The following is a 20,620-nucleotide window of genomic DNA, read 5'->3' on the forward strand; positions in this document are numbered from 1 at the left end:
GGTTAAATGAATTGTCCAGGGCCACACAGCTAGTTGAGCTAGTCCGAGGCTGGATTTGAACTCAGAAAGATGAGTGTTCCTGATTCCAGGCCTGGCGCTCTATGCACTGTGGCGCCCCCAAGCTACTACCCTCAGTGTATACTGAGCATTTAGGAAATGCTTCTGCATTGTTTTCTTCTGTGCAGGTAGATGATGTCAACGATGCCTTCCATCAGCATCCTTGAGGTGACGAGGGAAAGAAAGGGATGCCCATCAGGTTGGGCGAACCCTCGGTGGCATGTGTGTGGGAAGACTAGAGCTGCCTGGCCTGGGGAGGCCTCCCTCCTCCAATGAGGAATAACCAGAGAGACTCGAAGCATTGGAGTGTGTCCTATGTGCCTGCCACCTTGCTAAGCACATTAGGGGTACAGATCAAGGAAAACCAGGCTGTCTTTGCAAAGGGAAGCTGGAAAGTTGAGGCAGGGAGGGGTTAAAGGTGAACATTCTCCTTGGAGTATCTGAGATGGCCTGTTCAGGACGTTGTACTGGGCACTGCTGGATTTTTTAAAACAAAGACAAAGAGCATAGAATTGTAGGTGAAATAGTCTTTGCCCCCAGGGACCTTATATTTACTCATATTGCCATGATCCATGTCTGGTCAAAAACTCTACATTTAACCCTAATGTATGTTACTCCACTCCCATTTTCCTCCATACACAATAAATCATTGAGTTGAGATGCAAAGTGTTGGACCTGAAGTCAGGAGACCCAGGTTCAGATCCTGGATCCTTAAAACTTCCTAGCTCCCAGGGCTATGGGCAAACCACTGCCTTTTCCTAAACCTCTGTTCTGCAGCCTCTCATTTGGGTAGGTCCTATAAGATCATCCTCACTTGACAGCTGGGGAAACTGAGGCCCAGAGAGAGGACATGATGGGCTCAGGGTTGCACACAGCTCATGAGGCCCTCCCCTTCGAGGCCCTTCTGCTGGCTCTGAAAACCTCAAAGGGCTTCTCCTTTCCTGGGGCTGGCTGGCTTGGGTGCTTGGGAATCTGCAAGTGAAATTCCCTCCCGGAGCTGATGCCCCAGCCAACTCTTCTATCCTTTGCTTTGGGGAGAGGGAGAGGAGCTTGGGATAGGATTCCCTGCACAGCCAAGCTCTCCCAGCATTCCTGGGGAATCCACTAGGTGGGTCTGTACATTCCTTCCTCTGATCTCTAATTCCCCCAGGCTCAGAATCCCACCCCCCCCCACCCCCAAGGCCTAACCTGCCTCCTGAATCCCTTTGGGCAGGGGGCCTGGGGGTGGGGAGGGATGGTGAGCCAGCTCTCCCTGGAAGCTCTGAGGCATCTGGAGTGTGTGGGTCTCTTTTGTGGAGGAAGGGAGGGGGAGTCCAGTCCCTAGAAACCTTCTCCCCTCCCTTCCCTATCAGCCCCTCCCCCTTGCAGAGAGAGAGAGAGAATTTTTAATATTTTCACCCCAACAATCGTTTCATGGAATTTTTTTATTTTTAAAAAATCATCAGAAAAGGAGGAATGTGTTTCTTCTCATCTAGGGACCTCGCATCATTGGAGATGCAGTGGTAGCTGAACCCCCTCAGTTTACATTTTACTGATGGGGAAATTGAGGCCAGGGACAGCAGGTGCTACTACCACCCGAGGACATGCAGCTAAAATGTCAGCTGAGCTGGAGCCTCCAATCTTGGGACTGTGAGAAGGGTCTTGGGAGGGGTCCCTTCTTGCCGGAGGGATCTTGGCCCAGTTACTTGGCAGGACCCCCAGGACAGCAGGACCCTCCTCAGAATCGTGTTTTTAAGTATGTGCAGACAGCCCATTCTATTGAAGTAGTTATCAAAATTAAAAAAAACAAAGCAAGTTCAGCACTCCTTCCCCCAAGTTACTTGACTCAGAGGACCTCCAGGGGCCCTTTCAGGACTAAGCCTGCGTTGCCATGATCTGGCCCATGAGCACAGATTTGTTATCAGCTCCTATTTATGGGATCGGCTGCCACGTGCTTGAAAGAGACCATCTTGCTCCTCGTCATGAACCATCTTTACAGGGGAGGAAACTGAGGCCTGGAGGAGGAAGTGCAGTGGCCAGGCCCCGAAGCAGGCCTGGATCGGGGTGCCCAGCCCCCAGATCTGCAGGGGGCCGGCCCGTGGGGCTGTGGCCAAGACCTTGGGACAGGTTTTAAGTCCTGGGTTGTTGCATTATCCCCGCCTTTGTTACAGGAAGGTTCCAGGGAATGTGTCTGGTTTACACAAGGTTGATGCAGCCGGAAGGGTGGGGGGGGGGAGCTGTGTGGCTTTGGGGAAGCCCCTTCCCCTCTCTGGGCCAGCCCTAGACCCTGTGCTAGACCTCTTCAGGCGGGGTGCCCCCTCCCAGGCCTGGCACCGGGGAGCAGCAGGAGGTCTTGGGGGGAGACGGGGCGCCGGCCTTCCTCCCTCCTGGTCTGCTCAGGTGCCTGGGGAGAGGGGGCCTTCTCCCCCGCCGTGGGGGTCTTGCCCCCGCCCCTGCTGGCCCCTGGCCGCCCTGTTTCCCCCACTTCCCCTCCCCCCCGCCCCTCCTCCTCCCTTCCTTCCTCTTATCTCCCCGCTCCCCTCTCTCTTCCTTCCTCCCTCCTCCCCATCTCCCCTCCCCCATCTCCCTCCTCCCCTCCCATCTCCCTCCTCCTCCCCCTCCCATCTTCCCCCCTCCCTTCCTTCACGCTCCCCCCTCCCCGCCTCCCGCGCGCCCGCGCGCCGCTGCCCGGGCGGCCCCTGATTGGCGGGGCGGCGTCACGTGACCCTCTGTTATTTCCTGTGTGTTTGGGAGAATGGAGAGAAGCAACCCCGAGCGGAGCCGCGCCGGGGCCGACGAGCTCGGCGGCCTGAGCCCCTGCCCCTGCGGCCGGGGGGCCCCGCGCTGAGCCCCGACCCGGGGAGGGGGAGCCCGGCCCGAGCCTGCCAGCCTGCGAGCGGGGAGCGAGCCGCGAGCGAGCCTGTGAGGGGCAGCGGGTGAGTGAGCGAGCGGGGGGGGGAGGGAGCGAGCGCGAGCGCCCGCCGGGGGAGGGGGGACGGGGACGGGGACGGACGGGGGTCGGGGGGAGGCCGGGCCGGCCTCTGGAGGCGCGGCCTCGAGCCCCGAGCGTGCGCCCAGGTAACCGCGGCCCCGCCCCGCCCCGCCCGGCCCGGCCCGGCCCGGCCCGGCCCGGCCCGGCGGTGCGCGCTGCCCCCGGTCCCGCTCCGCTCCCTCGCCCTCCTCCGCCCCCCGCCCCCTGCCCCCTGCCCCCCCCGCGGCGCCGGGGGCGGCCCGAACCATGTGGACCGGGCCGGGCCGCTCACTTCCTGGGTTGGGCCGCCGCGAGCCCCTCCCCGGGGGAGGGGGCCGTGTGTACTCGCGGAGCACGTGGCTGCTTTGGGGGGCCCGGGGGCCTCCCGGGAGGGAGGGGCCGCAGCCCCCGGCCCGCCGTTTGTTTATCCCGCTCCCGTAGCGCTTCAAGGTCACGTTCGCAAAGCGCTTCTCGCCGGACAGCGGCCGGCCGCTTGGGATCCGCTGACAGGTCGGCCCGGTCCGCGAGCACCTACTGTGTGCCAGGCCCTGGGGAGCGCAGCGTGGCGAGGGAGCCGCCTGTGCGCGGACGGGACGGAGGTGCGGCACTGAGCACAGTGGGGCGGCGGGACGCCAGCGGACAGCGGCCGTTTGGGGCGGGGGAGGGTCTGCTGGGAGAAATAACCCGGGCCCGAGGAGGGGGGCGCTTGTGTGAGGGGTGTTTGGGGAGACCCCTGAGGCTGGGTGGGCAAGCGACGCCCCGGCCGGATCGCCGTCGGAGGACTCTCCAGGAGTTCCGTCACCGATAAGTGTGTGATGGACTTTGCTCACCTGTAAATTGAAAGGATAGGCCCAGATAGAAACCCCCCCCCCAACTGAGTCCCGCACTAGCAGCCTCTGTGGCATGTGTACATACACATCCGTGTGTGTTCCCATTTGATTGCATGTGTTCACATGATCCCGTCTTTATTCGATGCCTCTGCCACGGGGTATTCTTAAGCCCCCTCTCCATAGGAGAGCTAAGGATCAGAACATTGGAATGACTTTGCCAAGGTCACAGGGCAAGGATCAGGGAAGGCCACAGGACAGTTTCACTCCTTTTTGCCTCTGGTTTTTTTCCTTCCAAGGAGGACAGTGACAGTCAAAACTCAAGAGCTAGGAGAGAGTGAGTAGGAGAGCGCTGGGTGGGGGGAGGGGTTCAGGTGTCCACAGGCCCAGAGGGGTTTCTGTGGGGGCAGATTAAAGAGCCGCGGTGGATGCCATTGAGGAACTCCCATTGGTACCTTGGAAGGACAGACTGGAGAAAGCCACAGAGGGAACAGGGGGTCATGAGATCACACACTCGATGACCTCCAAGCTCATCTAGTCTAGACCCCTCATTTATAGATGAGGCCGAGTGAGCGGGGAGGAGCAAGGCTGCCAGTGGGTCTTCTGACTCCACATTCGGTGGCTCTCTGCCCTGCTGGGTCTTCTGAGTCCAGGCTGGTGAGGTTGGCCTCAATTCCCAGGAAGCTTCTGTCTGGAAGATTTGATTCCAAGGGGGGGAGTACGTGAATGTTCTTGAGTGATCATTGGCCCTTTTGGCTTCGTGTTGGGAGTCTGGTAGAGGCAGATATAGCCCACGTTTTTCCTCATTTGTAAGATGGGGATAGTATTCAGTGCTACCTAAGGTTGCTGTTGGGACTAAAGATCGTGTGGTCCTAATAGCAGCTGACATTTCTGTAGCACCTACTATGTGCCAGGCATGGTGCTAATCGATTTACAGTTATCTCATTTGAGTCTTACAACAAAGGCAAGGAGGTTCTATTATTATTATCCCATTTTACAGCCCAGGAAATTGAGGCAGATGGAAGTGAAGTGACTCCAGTTAGTGTTTCAGGCAGGATTTAAAAACCAGTAAAACACTATGTCTTGAGTAAATCAGGCTCTGCTCCTTCTCCTTACCAGTAAAGACCCTTTCAGCTGCAACAGTTTAGGGTTCTTTCCCCTAACTTATACTGTGTGTGTGTGTGTGTGTGTGTGTGTGTGTCTGTCTGTCTGTCTGTCTGTCTGTCTGTCTGTCTGTCTACGTTTCTACTTTTACACTAGCCAGCTTGGGCAATAAGTCAGCATTGGAGTAACCTGGAGCTACTGGCGTCTCAGCTCTTTTTTCCCCTGGCAGCTGGTGGAGATGGCCCTAGGGAATAGGGGTCCTTTTCCATCCTGAATTCTTGTGATCGATTGCCTGCATCCAAGTGTTCCTGCCTTAGATTTCAGAAAGGGCTTGTGAGGGTTTGGCTGTTCTGGGCCGGGCCCAGTGGGGAGAGCCTTCTGTTTTCCATATGTACTTGCTGCCCTGACTTTTGGGAGGTGAAATTGCGATGGGATTTGATGGATTGCAGTTGGCCTGCTTGGGAATGGAGCCGACTGAGGTGCTTAAGGTCCCTCTCTCAGTCTTAGAGACTGGTGTGAGAGAAGTTTTGGAGGTTGAGTTTTTAAAACTAAGGCGCTGTCTCCCATTATAGCTTCCTTGGTTGTTTCCCCTCTACGAAGCCATCCCTTAGAACCAAGAATAAAAGGGGTTTGGGGGAGCCATCATCCCATGGGCAGTATCTGCAGTGTGATGCACCCATCCCTGCCCCTGGAAAGAAGAGGGGGACAGTCTTCTGGGAGAGAGAGCTTTCACAGAAGCTTGGTTACGTCTTCTCCAGCTTCTCTTGTGGAGTGTTAAGTTGGTGGGATTACTCGCCCAAGGGTGCTTTAGTGTTCGGTGCATCTGATTTATCCCTTTCAAGGGGGCCTGAGGCATACTCTGGGAGGTACCTGAAGGAAACCAATTAGTTTCACTGTTTAGTTTTTGAAAGCTTGTAAGCACCTGAGGCTTTGCTTTTAGGGTGGAGGGAGATTGGGGGTACACGCTTTTCAGAGCAACCTCAGAATTAAGTGTTGGTCACCTATTGGACACGCAGCTAATGTCACAGCATGAGGATCACCTTTCAAAATAGAACAAATCAGACCGGCAAACAGATGGGCAGCTCTGGATAGATTGCCATTACTGAAACACACATGGAGGTTGATGCATCTGATGTTTGGGATTGAAAGCGCTGATGTATGACCACCAGCTCTAGGGTTTGTCTGACACAAGAAGGCAGTACGGTGGAGTAATCATGGTACTTTGCAGAGTGCAGGGACACTGGGGCTCAGAATCTGCCTGCAGGCACATTGTGGCTGGGTTATCCCCATCTGTAAAAGGGAATACTCTTCCCTCCTTCATCAGCTCTGGTAGACATTCTAAAAGCACCCCATCCTCCGCTCTCCTGTATTTCTGTGAGGGCATCTCCACTCAGCAGCCAGCCAGCATTCCTGCAGTCCCTCCTCCCGATCAGGCACTGAGGTTTTCAGCCTTCAGGGAGTTTCCATCCCATGTGCTCCCCAAGGACAGAACATGTACAAAGTTGTGGTAGGGGGAGAGGTCAGGAAAGGTCTCCTACAGGAGATGACACTTGGGGTCTCGAGAGATGTGAGTGTGGAGGGCGAGGGGGGGAGCTGGGGGCTGGAATTTGGGGGTTCTGAACTCAAGTAAAGTAGTTTGTCTTACTGAGGAGGTAATAGAATCTGCCTGGAAGCAGACCAGAAAGGGCTGTGAGCTCCCCGAGAGTTTGCATTTGATCCTAGAGGTAGTTGGGAGCCACTGTTGCTTTTTTGAGTGGGAGAGGGATGTGGTCAGAGCAGGAAGGCCCACTGGGCAGCTGCCACGTGGAGAATGGATTGGAGAAGGGCAGAAGCTGGGGGCGTTGCAGCCACACAGACCTGCACTAATGAGCTGTGTTAGGACTGCTGCCAGGGGTGAGAAGGTGGAATTGACAGGCCTTGGCGAGGGATTGGCAGAGTCAGGACAGCAGCGGAGCCCTGAGAACCGGAGGGATGGCAGAAAAAAGAGGGTGAGCTGGTCGGGCAGCAGCCTTCAGGGGAAGACCGCGTTCTGTTTTAGTGACGATGAGGCCCTGAAGGCAGCTGGGGTTGTAGGGCAGGAATTCAGCATCAGTGAAGAGAGAGAAGAGAAGAGAAGAGAAAGGGACAGCATCCTGGGGTGGGCCGTGGGGGAAGAGCCCAAAGATAGGTCAGATTGCGAGAATGATGCCAATCTGCACCATCACCCAGTCAGTAAACATTTATTCGGTGCCTACTGTGTGCCGGGCACTGCCAAGAGCTGGAGAGACAAAAAGAGGCAAAAGACCACCCCTGGCCTCCAGGAGCTTACAGTCTGAGGAGACAGGCAAAGCAAGCCGCCCGGTGGCAGCCTTTCCTCTTCTCTCTCGTACCCAGTCCCCTCCCACAACAGCTGTGCTAGTTCAGACCCTCATCACCTCCTGCTTGGACGTTATCACGGGCCTCTGATTGGTGTTCTTGCCTCTGGCCTCTTCAGTCCAACTGATCCCAAAGCACACATCTGGCCATGTCTCTTGACTGCCTGAGAACCTTGCTTGGCTTCAGCTTTCGTGGAGGATAAAATGCAGGCTGTCCTCTGTTCAGCTGGAGCCGGATTGTGAGGGGCTTTCAATGCCAATCCTCCTGGCTGGTGACTCATTACTCAGTCCCGTGGGCCGCCCCTCCCCCAAGCCTGCTGTAGCTTTCTCCCTGTGGTGCTGTTTGGGATTCGGAGCCCCCTCCGAGGCTTTGGGAGTCTCGTCCCCCACCCCATCCATTGCTTTCTGTCTTCCTTCAGGAGGCTCTTGATCCTTTTTCTTGTGTTTGTAACGTGGAACCTGGTATGTAGTAGGCCTTTAATGAAGGCTCGTTGTGTTGGTTGGTTGGACTGAATGATCATTACCTGCTGTAGCACCTGCTTCTGCACTTGGTACAGCACTTGGCCAGGCTTCCCCATTGGGCCGCTCCTCTGGACACTTGGATGAGAGCAGAGGCCTTCCTAGGGAAGAATCCCTTGGCCTGTGTGGCTTGATTGTCCTTTGCAGTGGCCCTCCCTGGCTCCACATCTGAATTGTGAAGTGGTGTCCATGGTGGTTTTTCTGGGTTATTTCTGGTTGTTTAAGCCGTCTGTGCTTGGCTATATCGGCAGTCCTGGAGAGATATTTACAATTGGACCAACACTTTTATGGCTGGGTGTAAAAGATTGCAGAGTGTCCAGAAACCGTGTGTGTGTTTTTAAAACTCTTCTAAGGTAATTAGTTGAAGTTCATTTGTATTCGTGGGAAGGGTGCCACATTGATGGGGGGGTGCCTTTGTCCCCAGCTCTGTTACTGACGAGTACTGTAACTTGGGGCAAATCACTTAACCTTCTTCTGTTCCATCATTTCTACAGTGAGAGTCTCTTCCAGCTGTAATGTTCTAGGAGGTTGGACAGTTTCCTTTTCTTTCAGCATAGCTGTTGCCCCAGAAGCCAAGAAATCTCTAGTGAAATGATTCCTGCCTCAGTGCCTTTCTTCTGACTTGAAGGCCTCTGGAAGTGGGGGCACTTTATCTAGAGCCTGGGTAGGCTCTGGTGACCCAGTTAAGGCTGCTACCAAGTTTGGGTTGGGGATCTCACATCCACCTGCCGGCTAGGGCGGCTTTTCTTACAAATGATAGCTTCCTTTTAAAGTTCTCTTAAGTGCTTTGGATACTTCTTGGGGGAAGAAATTTGGAATCTTAAATTTGTAGGGAAGTATTCATCTCGAGAGCTTGTTGAATGGGGAGATTTGAAAATGGATCGTGGGCCATCAGAAAGCGGGGCCCACTGTCTAGAGGCAGGGGTCAGTCAGGTCCTGCTGGTATGTAATGGGCCCCATGCAGGAAGGTGACCCCCTTTGACTGACGCAGGCTCTTGATAAAGCATGGTGACTTGCTCACTTTTAAATAATATTAACATCTGATCTGAATAATTTTTTTTCTGATTTCCATAGTCCTTTGCTTGCTCTTTAGAGGAGGAACGTTCTGCTGCCTTCAGGATGCCTGAGCGGACGGGGGAGAGGGCACAACCTTGGGCTTTCGGAAGACATAGGAACCAGGCTCCAGAGGGACTTGGGTTGTAGTCTCAGTTCTACCACTGACTTTTTTAGCCCAGGGCATGTTGATTAAGCAGGTTGTATCCTGAAAGTGAGGGGATTGGACTAGGTCAGACATTCTTAACCTGGGCCCTGAATAGACTTGAGGGGGTCATGTCTGTCAACTTGGATGAGAAAAAAAGTACATCTTTATTAATAGTGGGATTGATTTCTCTTTGTAATCCTTTGGGGTTGCATGGGTTTGCCAGACCGACTGCCCCAAGGAGACCAGGTTACAAACAAGGTTCAGAACCCTAGGACTGGACAGTCTTTGCCATCTTCTTCCTGCCCCAGCCTCTTGTAGGTGATCTTTTGAGGTCCTTTATAGCTCTGACAGCCTTTGATTGATTCAGTCACACTCTTGAGTTAGGAGGAAGGTCAGAGTTGATTTTGTCCAAATTCTCTTGACACCCCCCCCCCACCTCCCCAGCTGTGACTTGCCCAAGGTCAAGTAAATTTGCTGCATTGCCCATCCCCCAGAGCAAAGGCTTAGGTCAGGGCTGGCCCAGAGGCTGGGTGAGAGGTACCTGAGCTGGCAGCTTGGTTAGCATACCTTAGTCTTAACCTCTCGGATTCTCTTTTCTTTCTTTCAAACAGCTCTATGGAGCTATCTCAAACTGATAGAAAATTTCTTGTTCTTACATTGGCCCAAAGGGTTTAACAGTCCATCTTATTTCACTGGTTTTATTCTCCTTGTTGGACTGATGTTACCCAAGGGTGATAACCATCCATCTGTGTAGATTTGCTTAAAAAGACATGTTTCTGGACATCAGTCCTTTCTTGACTATGTACTTGGAGCCCTGTGTTGGCTTCAGAGATGTTTGTGTGCAGGGCAGAGATGGACCTGCTTCTAGCGTAGCATTAGGACCCAGGGCAAGTCTCACTAGATCCACTTGACACCCTGGGAGAGAGGGGATATTATCCTCATTTTATAGATGAGGAAACTGAGGCAGACCCGGAAGGTAAGCGACTTGCCATGTCTGGGCCAAGACTTGAACTCAGGTCTTCCTGAGTCTAGTTTTACCTACTGTTCCACCCAGCGGCCGAGAAAAGAACCCTGGCTTTGAGTTTTTGATTCTTCTACTTTTTACTTCTGTGTGACTTTGGAAAAGTCACCTCTCTTGATCCCATTCTCCTCATGTATGGAGAAAGGAGCTTGCTGCTCCAGATCTCAGCCAGCATTCCTTCAGCATATCTTGTGTGCCGAGCCCTGGCCTAGGCCCTGGGAGGGGCCCGATGATCCCAGATGTCTGGACCTGTCGGAGCCCTTGGCTTCTCTGTACCTCGGTGATGAGACCGCCTGGGCTGCCAGCCTTCAAGGGCGTCAGGCTCTAAGCACATGTATCACTAGTAAATTGCGTGCTTTGCATGTGCTTGGTGTTTCTGGGAACAGGGTGGCATTAGTAGATCTCATTTTCCTCTTCTCCTCCCAAAATGTTGTGGGTTTTTTTTTTTTAAAACATTTGGGAGAAGAATATATGCAAGTTGTACATTTAAAATGGAAGCTGTGGAAGACAAGGTTCTCATGGCAACGTTTGACTTGCCCATTTTGCCCATAGAGTAGGTAGTATTTTTGATTACGAGTGAGGCTGTTTAAAGCCCTTCAGGATATACAGTATGTGCAGTGTGGGCGAGAGAAAGTTCTCATAGCAACGCTCACTTTCTAGAGTTCCTAAATTTAAAAATTAAAATTAGCTTTAAGCACCAAAACAAAGGAACAATTTGAAACATTTGATTGAATTGGTAGGATTTTTGCTGTGCCCTTTATGGAAGAAACCTGATTCTTGCAAGGACTGAGTAAGGCACTGAACTGAGTAACTTCTGGAGTTAGACCTGTGTTTGCTCGAAATCAGACTTTGATGTGTGACGTGGTGGTGGTACATGTGGTTTCCGTGGTCTTCATTTTTGGAGATCGATGGGAGAAAATGTCTTTATTTCAGAGACAGCTGCCCTTGGAGTCAGCTGGGTTGAGGTCAAGACCTGCCTCTGATCCAGGCACAGTTAGCTGGCGTGTTCCTGAGCAAATAAATAACCCCCAGAAGGCTCAGGCAGTGTCCTCCGTACCAGGGAAATCACAGATCCTTCATGTTGAGGGGGAGATGGCACTTTCCACCTCTTAGGCTTCCATCCCTATCACACCTTACCTTGTTTGATCTTAATGAGGTAACTCTCCTAACCCTGCTCTGGAGAGCAAGTACTATTTTTGTTTCTTGGTCTGTTTGTTTTTAATCTTCCTCTTTCCCTAGGTAGAACGGAATGCCTTGGTAGGAACTAATAAGTGTTTTTGGATTGTTTACTTTTTTTTCTCAAATTTCTTTTGGCTTTTTCCATTAAAAACATTTTTTTTTAAATGTTACACTATTCTAAATTCTGCCTTTTGTTCTTATGTTGCATTCATTTCCAGACAGAGCCCTCCTCCCTCTTCCCCTGCTTTATGAGCAGGGGCTTGTAACAGGCTGTAAAAAACGTGGAAGAGGATGGGGAGCAGACCAGTCCATTGCTCATGTCCGTCAGTGCTGGGCATCCCCCCTCACCTGTGACCTGCTGTGCCGGGCAGGAAAAGGACTGAGGGAGGAGTTCCCTCGCGTCTTTTCCAGGGCCAAGCTTAGTCTTTGTCGTTGTGTGACATTCCTTTGGGTTTCTTTTTCCCCTCTGTAGGACTCAAGTCATTATGTGTATTGTCTTCCCGGTTCTTTATCTTTGCTTGCCGTCATTTCATACAAATCTTCCAATGTTTTTCTAGCTTAGGGGATCATGAGGTCCTAACTTTGGACATGGAAGGAACCTCTGAGGCAGTTTAGTTTGGACCCCTCATTCTGTAGATTCTGTAGATGAAAGCTATGCAAGGCCATAGCCATGAAGTGATTTGCCCAAGTCATTGGAAGAGCTAGGAGGTGAACCCAAGATTCCTGATTCCAAATCCTGCACTGGCTTTTTTAAAAGTTTTTTTTTGTTGTTTTTGTTTTTTTTACTAACAAGCATTTATTTTTCTTCCCTCTGTCCCCCATAGGGGGAGGGGGGAAGAAAACCTTTGTAGCAGATCTACATGTTCAAGCAAAACAAATGCCCACATGAGCCATGTCTTCTCATCCATCTTGAGTCCATCACCTTTCTTTCAGGACTCCTCTGGAAATGTGGTGGGTCATGACATTATCAGAGGTCTGCAGTCTTTCACAGTTGTTTGTCTTTACAATGTGCTGGCACTGTATAAATTGTTAGGCTGGTTCTGCTCACTTCACTCTGCATCAATTCATACAAATCTTCCAGGTTTCTCAGAAGCCCTCCTTTTCATAAATTCTGGCACTACAATAGTATTCCATTACATTTACGTGCCATCATTTAATTCAGCCTTTCTCCATTTGATGGTTTCTCCCTCTTGTTTTGTTCATCTCTTTAGGGGTATGGGTCTAATAGTGGTATCATTGGGTCAAAGGGTGTGCACAGTGTGGTTTTCAGACCAGCTGAATCAATTCACAGCTTTACCAACAGTGCTTTAATGTGCCAGCATTTGTCCTTTTCTTTCCTTCCATCTCTCTATCCATCTGCCCATCCATCCATTTATCTTCACCAGTCTGGGAGTAGGGTAGAACCTCAGGTTTCTTTAATTTGTATTTCTCTTGATAAGTGGATAGTTTGGATTTCTTCCTTCACAAACCACCTGTTCTTATTCTTGGACCATTTGGTCCAAGGATAAGCCATTGTGGAATGGCTCTTATACATTTCATTCGACTTCTTTGAGATCTTGGAAAATAAGACTTTCATCAAACAAACTTTGTGCTGAGATTTTTTTTTTCTCATTTAACTATTTCTTTCCCAATTTTACCTGCATTGGTTTTGTTTGTGCAAATATTTGTTAATTTTATGTAATCAGAATTATCAGTTTTATCTTCTAATCCTCTCTTGCCCTTATTTGGCCATGGACTCTTGCCTACCCGAAAATCCAAAAGGAAGTTTCTTCCCTGTTCCTCTAATTTGTTTGATGTGACCTTATATATCTAAGGCATGTGACCATTTGGAACGTAGCTTGGTATGTGATACGAGGTGTTAGTCTAAACCTTATTTCTCTCAGACTGCTTTCAGTTTTTCCAGTAGTTTTTGTTGAGACCCCTGTAGCTGGGCTCTTTGTGTTTTTTGAAAACCTAGCCCACCTCCAACCCCACCCCAGAATTTGGCAAAACCAACCAACTCATCAGTCAGATCCAGCAATTGGCATTGTTTTACGGCCATAGGCATCCCCAGAGAAGCGAAAGAGGTGATACTCGGGATGTTGTATTTTGCAATAATATTTCCTTATGTTCAGGAACCACTGTTTGCTTACTGATTCCTCAGAGAGTGGGTCTCCTGTATTTCCGTTTTTTGGCTACCATGGAAAATGCTGCTATGACCATTGGGTGTATGTGGACCTTTCTCTCTTTCTCAGATCCCCTTGGGTTAGATTCCCATCGTTGGGATCTCCGAGTCAAAGGGTATGAAAACCTTAGGAATATTTTTCACAGACTTCCAAAACGCTCTCCAGAATGGAGGGACCACTTGGCTGGTTGTTTCACCAGTGGTGTCCTAGGATGCCACTTCTTCATCGAGGAATGGCTTTTGGTCTTTGCGATTGTGAGCTCCCTCGAACGGTCTGTTTTGCTTCCTTCTGTATCCTCCGCATTTAGCACAGTGCTTAGCCTATAGAAGGTGATTAATAAATGTTTTCTGACTGAAATATTTGTGTTCGTTCCCTCTGTATCTTGGGTATAGGACCCTTAGAGATACTTGATGCAAAGCTTTTTTTTTTCTCCAATCAAGTTTCCTTTATCCTGCCTACTTAAATTGCTTTTGTTTATGGAAGAGCCTTTCGCTTTCATGAATTGAAATGATGTATTTTTATCTTTTGTGATCTCTGTCCCTTGTGTGCTTAGCATTTATCCCCTAGCCATAGGTAAGAAAGATGCCTAATCCAATCCTCTTCTGATTTTCTTTATGATTTGACCTTGACTTGAATTCTTTGAGATTGACGAGGTACATAATTTGCTTAATTCTGTTGAAAACATTCCCTTGCTGTTTGGTGTAGTGATGTGCACACATCCTGTCATCTAGATAGGCGGGTAATGCTGACAGGCCCATACCAAACCAGTGACTCATGCTTAGGAGCCAGCAGATTGTGCAGGTGTGATGATTCTCATTTTACAGATAAAGAAACTGAGGCTGGGGTGAGGGTGAGGGGTTAAGGACATGCCAGAGCTGACTGTCATAAGTGGAGATTTTTCACACTCCAGGTCTGTCCTCTTTCTACATTTCTACATTGCTTGCATTGCATATGAAGGTAATAGGTAGAATTGAAACAATCAGACAGAAAAATCTGTTTCTTCTCTTCTCTGCCTCCCTCCACCTGAATAATTTAATCGAACTCAGATTGTATTTCCCTGAAATACCTCAACCTCGTCTTCCCTCCTGTGCTTAATGGAGACCTGGCCAAAGGGCAAAGCGCTTCAGGTCTCCAGTGCTGCTGGTATGTGGCCTGGGGCCTGAGCCAGAGGGCTTAGGGATGACTGCTGTTTGGATGCGAATTAGCCGGTAGTGCTAGTGGTTGGGTACTCTCTGTCTGTGGGAGTGGTTTTTCGTATTGGGGAAGAGATGGAGCTGACATTCATTCACACCACTGATACTGACCTTAATTCAGGCATTGGAGAGATCTCTCCCCAGTTGGCTTTCTGCAAGACATGGTACTCTGATAGGTTTTTCCTCTATTGAATCAAAAGACATAACTTTTTGTTTTTCTCCCCCCCCCCCCAAAAAAAAACAACCACTCTGTCATATTTTTATTTTAAGATTCATGAACATTGAAAGGTTTTACAGATTTTTCTGTTCTGAAATTGCAGTCATTGGATTGGGATGGTCCAAAGCCAATATGTAATAACACAGCCGCCAGTGAAATTGGTCGGCTTCAGGCAATCACCTTTTTATTGAGTGGCTTCTCTGTATGCAAGGCTGTATGCAAGTCAAAGTAAGGAATAAGTAGCTTTCCAACTCGGGGTGGGGCTTTGTGGAAGAGAGGGAGGGCATCAGGAGAGGAGCAGGTAAGGAAAAGATCCAGATGGGAAGACTGCCTCCACATACACCTTCTTTCCTTTAAAAAAAAATGTTGCTACCTTTTGTTTTTAATCATCTTCATTTCCCAGTAGATCCCACCCCCCCCCCCCCCCCCGGACCAAGCTGCAGCAGCATAATTGTGCCTACATCAGTTTTGTTTTGTTCTCTCCATGATTATCGGTGTTGTCACCGATGAACGGTGTTCATCCTCATTTTCCTGGTTCTGCTCACTTCCTCTGCATCCGTTGACAAACGTCGTCGTCCCTCTTCTTCACATTCATCCTTTCTTACTGAACACCAGCATCCTGTCACGTTCACAATTGGATGAGCCGTTCCTTGATCAATGGGAATCTTTGTTTCCACTTTTTTTTTTTTTTTTTTTGGCTACTACAAAAAGCCATGCTTGAAATATTTTGGTGTGTGGGAAGCCTTTCTCTCGTTGACTTCCTTGGCTTATGCACCTGGCAGTGAGATTTCTGGCTCAGAGGATGTGGACATTTGAGCTACTTTCTTAGCAGAATTCAGAGCTCTTTTTCAGAAGGCTAGACCAGTTGACAACCCCAGTAGTGCTTTCATGTGCCCTCCTTCCCCTTCCCCATCCAACATGGACTCTTCCTATTTGGGTTTGCTTGGCCAGTTTTCTGAATAAAAGGCAGATCCTCTGTTGGTTTTCTTTTCTATGATCTATAATTGTTTGGAACTCTTCTTTGGGAACTGTTTGTTTATGCCCTTTCCCCGTTTCTGGCTGGCATTTTCTCCATTAACCTGTTATTTAATAAATAGACTGTTGGAAACAAAGATGAGATGCTTGAGCGGAACTGCCCCTAGAATCATTTCCCTAGTGTGGACCCTGTCTTCCTTTCTGCAGGTGAGGAAACGATAGTTGTGATACACAAAATAATTTGTCCCTTGCCACCCAGGACTGAGTGGTGGTGCTAGTCAGAAAGCCAGCCTGCCTTCTTGTCACCCTCCAACCTTGTCATCAGGAGGGCCAGAGCCTGAATCGCATAGACAGTCATGGATCTGCATCACTTACTGAACAGGGCAGGGACCTGGGGAGGGCAGTGCTTGTGTACCAGTGAATTGGAAGAGAAAGAGAGAGGCCAGGAGGTGCTCAACATTGTTAGGATTTGGGTGTGGCCCGGCAGAAAGACCACTGCCCTGGGTCCCAGTCCTGCCTGAAGCCTTCTCCCTGCGTGGTTCACCTTGGTGTCCCTGTGTACAAAATAACGGGGCTGGCCTAGGAGGCCTCTGAGGGCCCTTCCAGCTATGGAGCCTTGGTCCTAGGAATAGAGCGAGAAAGGACTTGAAAGGTGTAGGCCAATCCCCTTATTTTACTGATGAGAAGGGAAGGGATCTGGCTTGATTGCCTGGTGTTATCAGGCTTGGGATTGGAACCTGAGGTCCTTGGATTCCAAATGGAGCATTCTGCCACACTCCCCCAGGATGTGTTTGCTTGGTCCAAGCCTTTGAGTGTTGCAGTCGTCTCCTAACTGATCTCCTCATCCCTCCCCAGCGGCCTAAAGCATAGGCCTGTGGCACTCCTTCTGCTCAGTGGCACCATCAGCTTCCTATCACCTTCAGGATCAATGGGAAACTCTTGTTTGACATTTAGAACTTCTCGTCACCTGTTTCCAACTGATTTTCCCAGAATCACTCCCCTTCGTGCACTTTGCCATGTGATGAAGATGTCCTTCTTGCCGTGGCTCTCACATGCTCCTTGATCTCCCTCTTCCATGTCTTCTGCACAGGCTTTGCTTCGTCCTCATTTCTGCATTGCAGAGCCCCTCCTTTCCTCGGAAGCTCTGCTCAGATGCCACCTTTCCTCCATGAGGTCTTTTCTGATCCTCACCTCTCCCATTACCTTGACTTTCCTCTGTGTGTGTATAGTATATTCCAGGGGCCTGAAGTCAATGCAGCTCACTTGCTCTTTTTCTTCCCTTGGATTCTGGGCAATAGACCTGATTGATCCACTGGATCTTTCCTCTGTGACCCCAGACCTTTTTGAGTGGATCACAGGTATCTTCCATGAGACTCTGCAGTTGTCTGTGGCTTGATGCCACCAGCTTAATGTCATGTGCCGGCAGAAGCTTCTGGAGGACCTGCCCACTCACTCGGAATCCCTTTTCCGCTTGGGCTCGGCCCTGTGTGACTGCCATCCCAGTGGGAAATACCTGGCCTTCGGGTTAGAACCATACTGTTATTTCTGTTCTCTCTTACAAGGAAGCTTAAAGGATTTTGATGCATGGTTAGAGAGACACCTTGTTAGGGTCGTTCGTGATGGCAGCATTTTGCTCTGCTGGGTCAAATGTTTTTCAATAATGGACAAACATGGGGGGATCTCCTAGGCGCCACGTCTTTTAGTCCGTGACTTGATGATCCAGATGTTATCAGTTGTAGGGTCTGGCTTGCCCCCTTAGCAAGGATGCCCTAGGGATGTGGGCATGTCATCATTTCATTTGGATGGCCAAATAGGTTTTTCCTGCTTTGAAGACCCCAAACTTCTCTAAGAAGCAAAGAACCATCTTTTTAATTCCGGTGTTTCCGCTGGGGTTGTTTGATTACAAGACACGGAACACCACGGTCTATGAAGGAGCAAAAATGAGTATCCATAGAGGGTAATGGAGAAAGGCATGGTGGGTGTGAGGAGGCAGCAGCATCTCGTGACCCATGAAGAAGGACTGAAGACGATCCAGCGTGAGAGATGTCAAGGAAATGTGTGGTAGAAAAAGAAAATGGTCTGGTCACCCAGCGAGGGTGAAGAAATGGGAGGTGAACCACCCAAGGCTCAACCCATCTCCTAGGAGCAGAGGAGGAGGCCTCCAGCATGTTGGGGTGGATGCACAAGGCCTCCAGACCATTGTAATGTTGTGTGTCTGAAGAGGAGAAGAGCATGGACGGAGCAAGGGACTGAAGCCAGCAAGACCCAAGGTCAAGGTGCCCCCCTGCCGCCACAGGATTAGGTGCTGGCTGAGTGACCCTGCTCAGTCGCTGACCCCACAGTATCTGAGGTGGCTGCTTCTGGTCAGAGCAGGGGGGAGGTGCCAGCCTGCACTGGGAGAGAGAGCTCCTCCCCAAGGCCTTCCTAGGCCAATGAAATCGCAGTCCACTCTCCATCCCCTTATTTGAATGTTTTACAGGTAGTCTATATTAAATATGTTGTCTCGGCCCCTTGAGGGCAGGAGCGGTTTCATTTTTGACTGTGCCCCCAGGGCCTGGCGCATAGTAGGTGCTTCTTGTTGCTGAGTTGTTTCAGTTGTGTCTGACTCTTCATGACCCCATTTGGGGTTTTCTTGGCAGAGATACTGGAGCAGTTTGCCATTTCCTTCTCCAGCTCATTTGACAGATGAGGAAACTGAGGCAAACAGGGCTAAGAGACTTGCCCAGGGTCACATAGCTAGTTAGTGTCTGAGGCCAGATTTAAACTCAGGTCTTCCTGACTCCAGGCCTGGCACTCTATTCTTGGAGCCACCTTGCTGTCCCTTATAGTAGGTGCTTACCAGATGCCTATTTCCCAGTTCTCAGACCGCAGGCGCAGTGTCTGGGCCGCACTTGGAAGCCTTTCCAGGGCGGTAAGAAGACCAGCTAGAAGTTGTGCTCGCTAGGACAGACAGCCTTCCAGAAGCCTGAGCTGCCTCCCGCTGAAGGGCAGAGATTGATTTCTCACCAGGCAGGTGGCGTGTCTGGCTCTGAGGCAGCAGCAGTTCCTTGCTCTTACACAGATTGCCTTTTGGACTGGAGTTGGTGACATAAGGCTGGTGTTGAGTAAAGTCCCCCTGGAGGCTGCAGTGGCGTCCGACGCTTGGCAAAGCCAGGGCCTGGGAGCTAAGCTAGGAGAGGCTCAGAGCCTCTTCCCTTCAGATTCCCTTTTAAATCCCTTCCTAGGCATCGTGAGGAATTGGAACCAGGAGTTTCTGGAGAAGTCTGAGGGAAAGGTGAATGAAGGAGCTGCACTTGGGGTCTCCCCATGTCTCTAGGCCTTTTGGATTCAGGAGCTAATTTTAGCTGGTGTGCTGGAGGCTTCCCACCTGGCACAGGGTAGAAGCTTGGGCAAGGTTTGTGTTGTGAGAATGTTTACTGACGATAGAATCGATAGGGGAGGGCAGGTGGCTGCCGGAAATTCCATAAGCATTTCTTGAGCGCTCATTATTTCCTAGGCTTCTTGGGTACAGGGAGAAATGAAACCGTTTCTGCCCTGTTTGTGTGACCTTATTAGCTGAGTCCCTTCTAACCACTCTCAGCCTTGGTTTCCCCATTCATAAAATAGGAAGAATACCAACACCTACCTTCCAGCATTGTTAGGAGGCTCCCATAAGATCACAGCTAGAACCACGGAAACCTTAAAGGGCCCTGCACGTGTTATTGCCATCATTGTCATTATTTAGGTGTTTTGATACAAATAACTGCTTGTGGAAAGTTCATGTCAGGTTGTATAGAAGAGAAGGGAAGGGATGGGTGACCTCATCTGGTGCAGCCGGCTCACCCGTTGTGGCCCTCTCTCCAGTGCTCGGCTCTTCCGTTTTGAATGGGAGTTCTTGGTAGGCTGGGGCTGTGGTTTTGTCTTTCTTGGTATCCCCGGCACGTAGGAAGTTGGCTTGGCCCCCTCCATTGTGGCTGTCTGTTGTCCAGTGCTTTAGTGACCTTCTTGTAAAACCCCAAGGCACCACAAAGACCTTGCCCTAATAGAGAGGACAGAGGCCTCCCTGCTTGTAGAGTGTTTGCCATATTGCTCATCATGCCCGCCTTAGGATATCACTGTGTTCACTTTAGAAAATTAATGGCCAACATTTTTTCCTAACTTCATTGAGGCAAAAGAAGAAGAAAGGAGCTTCTTGTGCATTGTGGGAAGGGTTTTTGTCCAGTAGGGAACTCTCTTCCCAGCAGGTGCTCGTGTTCATGGGGAGTGGTTTAAATATGTTCGGGGACTGGGGAGGTTGCACCAGGATTCCTCAGTGCTCCTGCCTTGAAATTTAAAGATGACTGTAATCAGAAACAGCAGCAGAAGCAGTGTGAGCCCACGTGGAAGGGCTCGCTATCTGTGCAGGCGCTTCCTGCTGCTGCCTCTAGGAGAAATCGTCAGTCAATCACCGTGGATTTATTGAACGCCTACTGGGGGCCAAGCACTGTGCTCCACACTGGGAGTACCAGCACCAAGAGGGAGGCAATCTCTGCTCTCAGGGCGTTTCCATTCTAATGGGGGAGATGGGAAATGGATTCATTTACAGTGTAAATATAGACAGCATAACGGCAAAATGAGTAAATGCATTGGAGTTTACTAGCTAGCTTGGGAGAGAGGGCCTCAGCCATTCAGGGCATCAGGAAAGGAAGCTTCACAAGGAACGGAGAAATCTGAAGCTGGGCCAGGCAGGATCTTGTGGTTCATTGTACAGAGCAGGAAACTGAGGCTCAGGTTGGTAAAGTCACACATAGCAGGATCGAGATGAAACCTCAGGCCTTTGGATTTCAAAGGCCTTGTGCTTTTCACTGCATCATTTTGTTTGCCCTCATTTCATTCTAGG

At 50.3% G+C, this 20,620-nt stretch overlaps 1 protein-coding gene across 1 annotated transcript in view; it reads left to right on the plus strand.

The window, feature by feature from the left end:
* Nucleotides 1–2,927: 2,927 nt before the first annotated feature.
* TCF20 (transcription factor 20) overlaps nucleotides 2,928–20,620 on the plus strand; it is a 54,294-nt gene continuing 36,601 nt past the window's right edge. The window contains exon 1 of the mRNA XM_027854373.1: nucleotides 2,928–2,972. The gene's annotated coding sequence lies outside the window, so the exon portion shown is untranslated. The remainder of the gene's footprint in view (nucleotides 2,973–20,620) is intronic.

Source organism: Vombatus ursinus, unplaced genomic scaffold, assembly GCF_900497805.2.
Source record: "Vombatus ursinus unplaced genomic scaffold, bare-nosed wombat genome assembly UNPS02010394.1, whole genome shotgun sequence".
NCBI lineage: Eukaryota > Metazoa > Chordata > Mammalia > Diprotodontia > Vombatidae > Vombatus > Vombatus ursinus.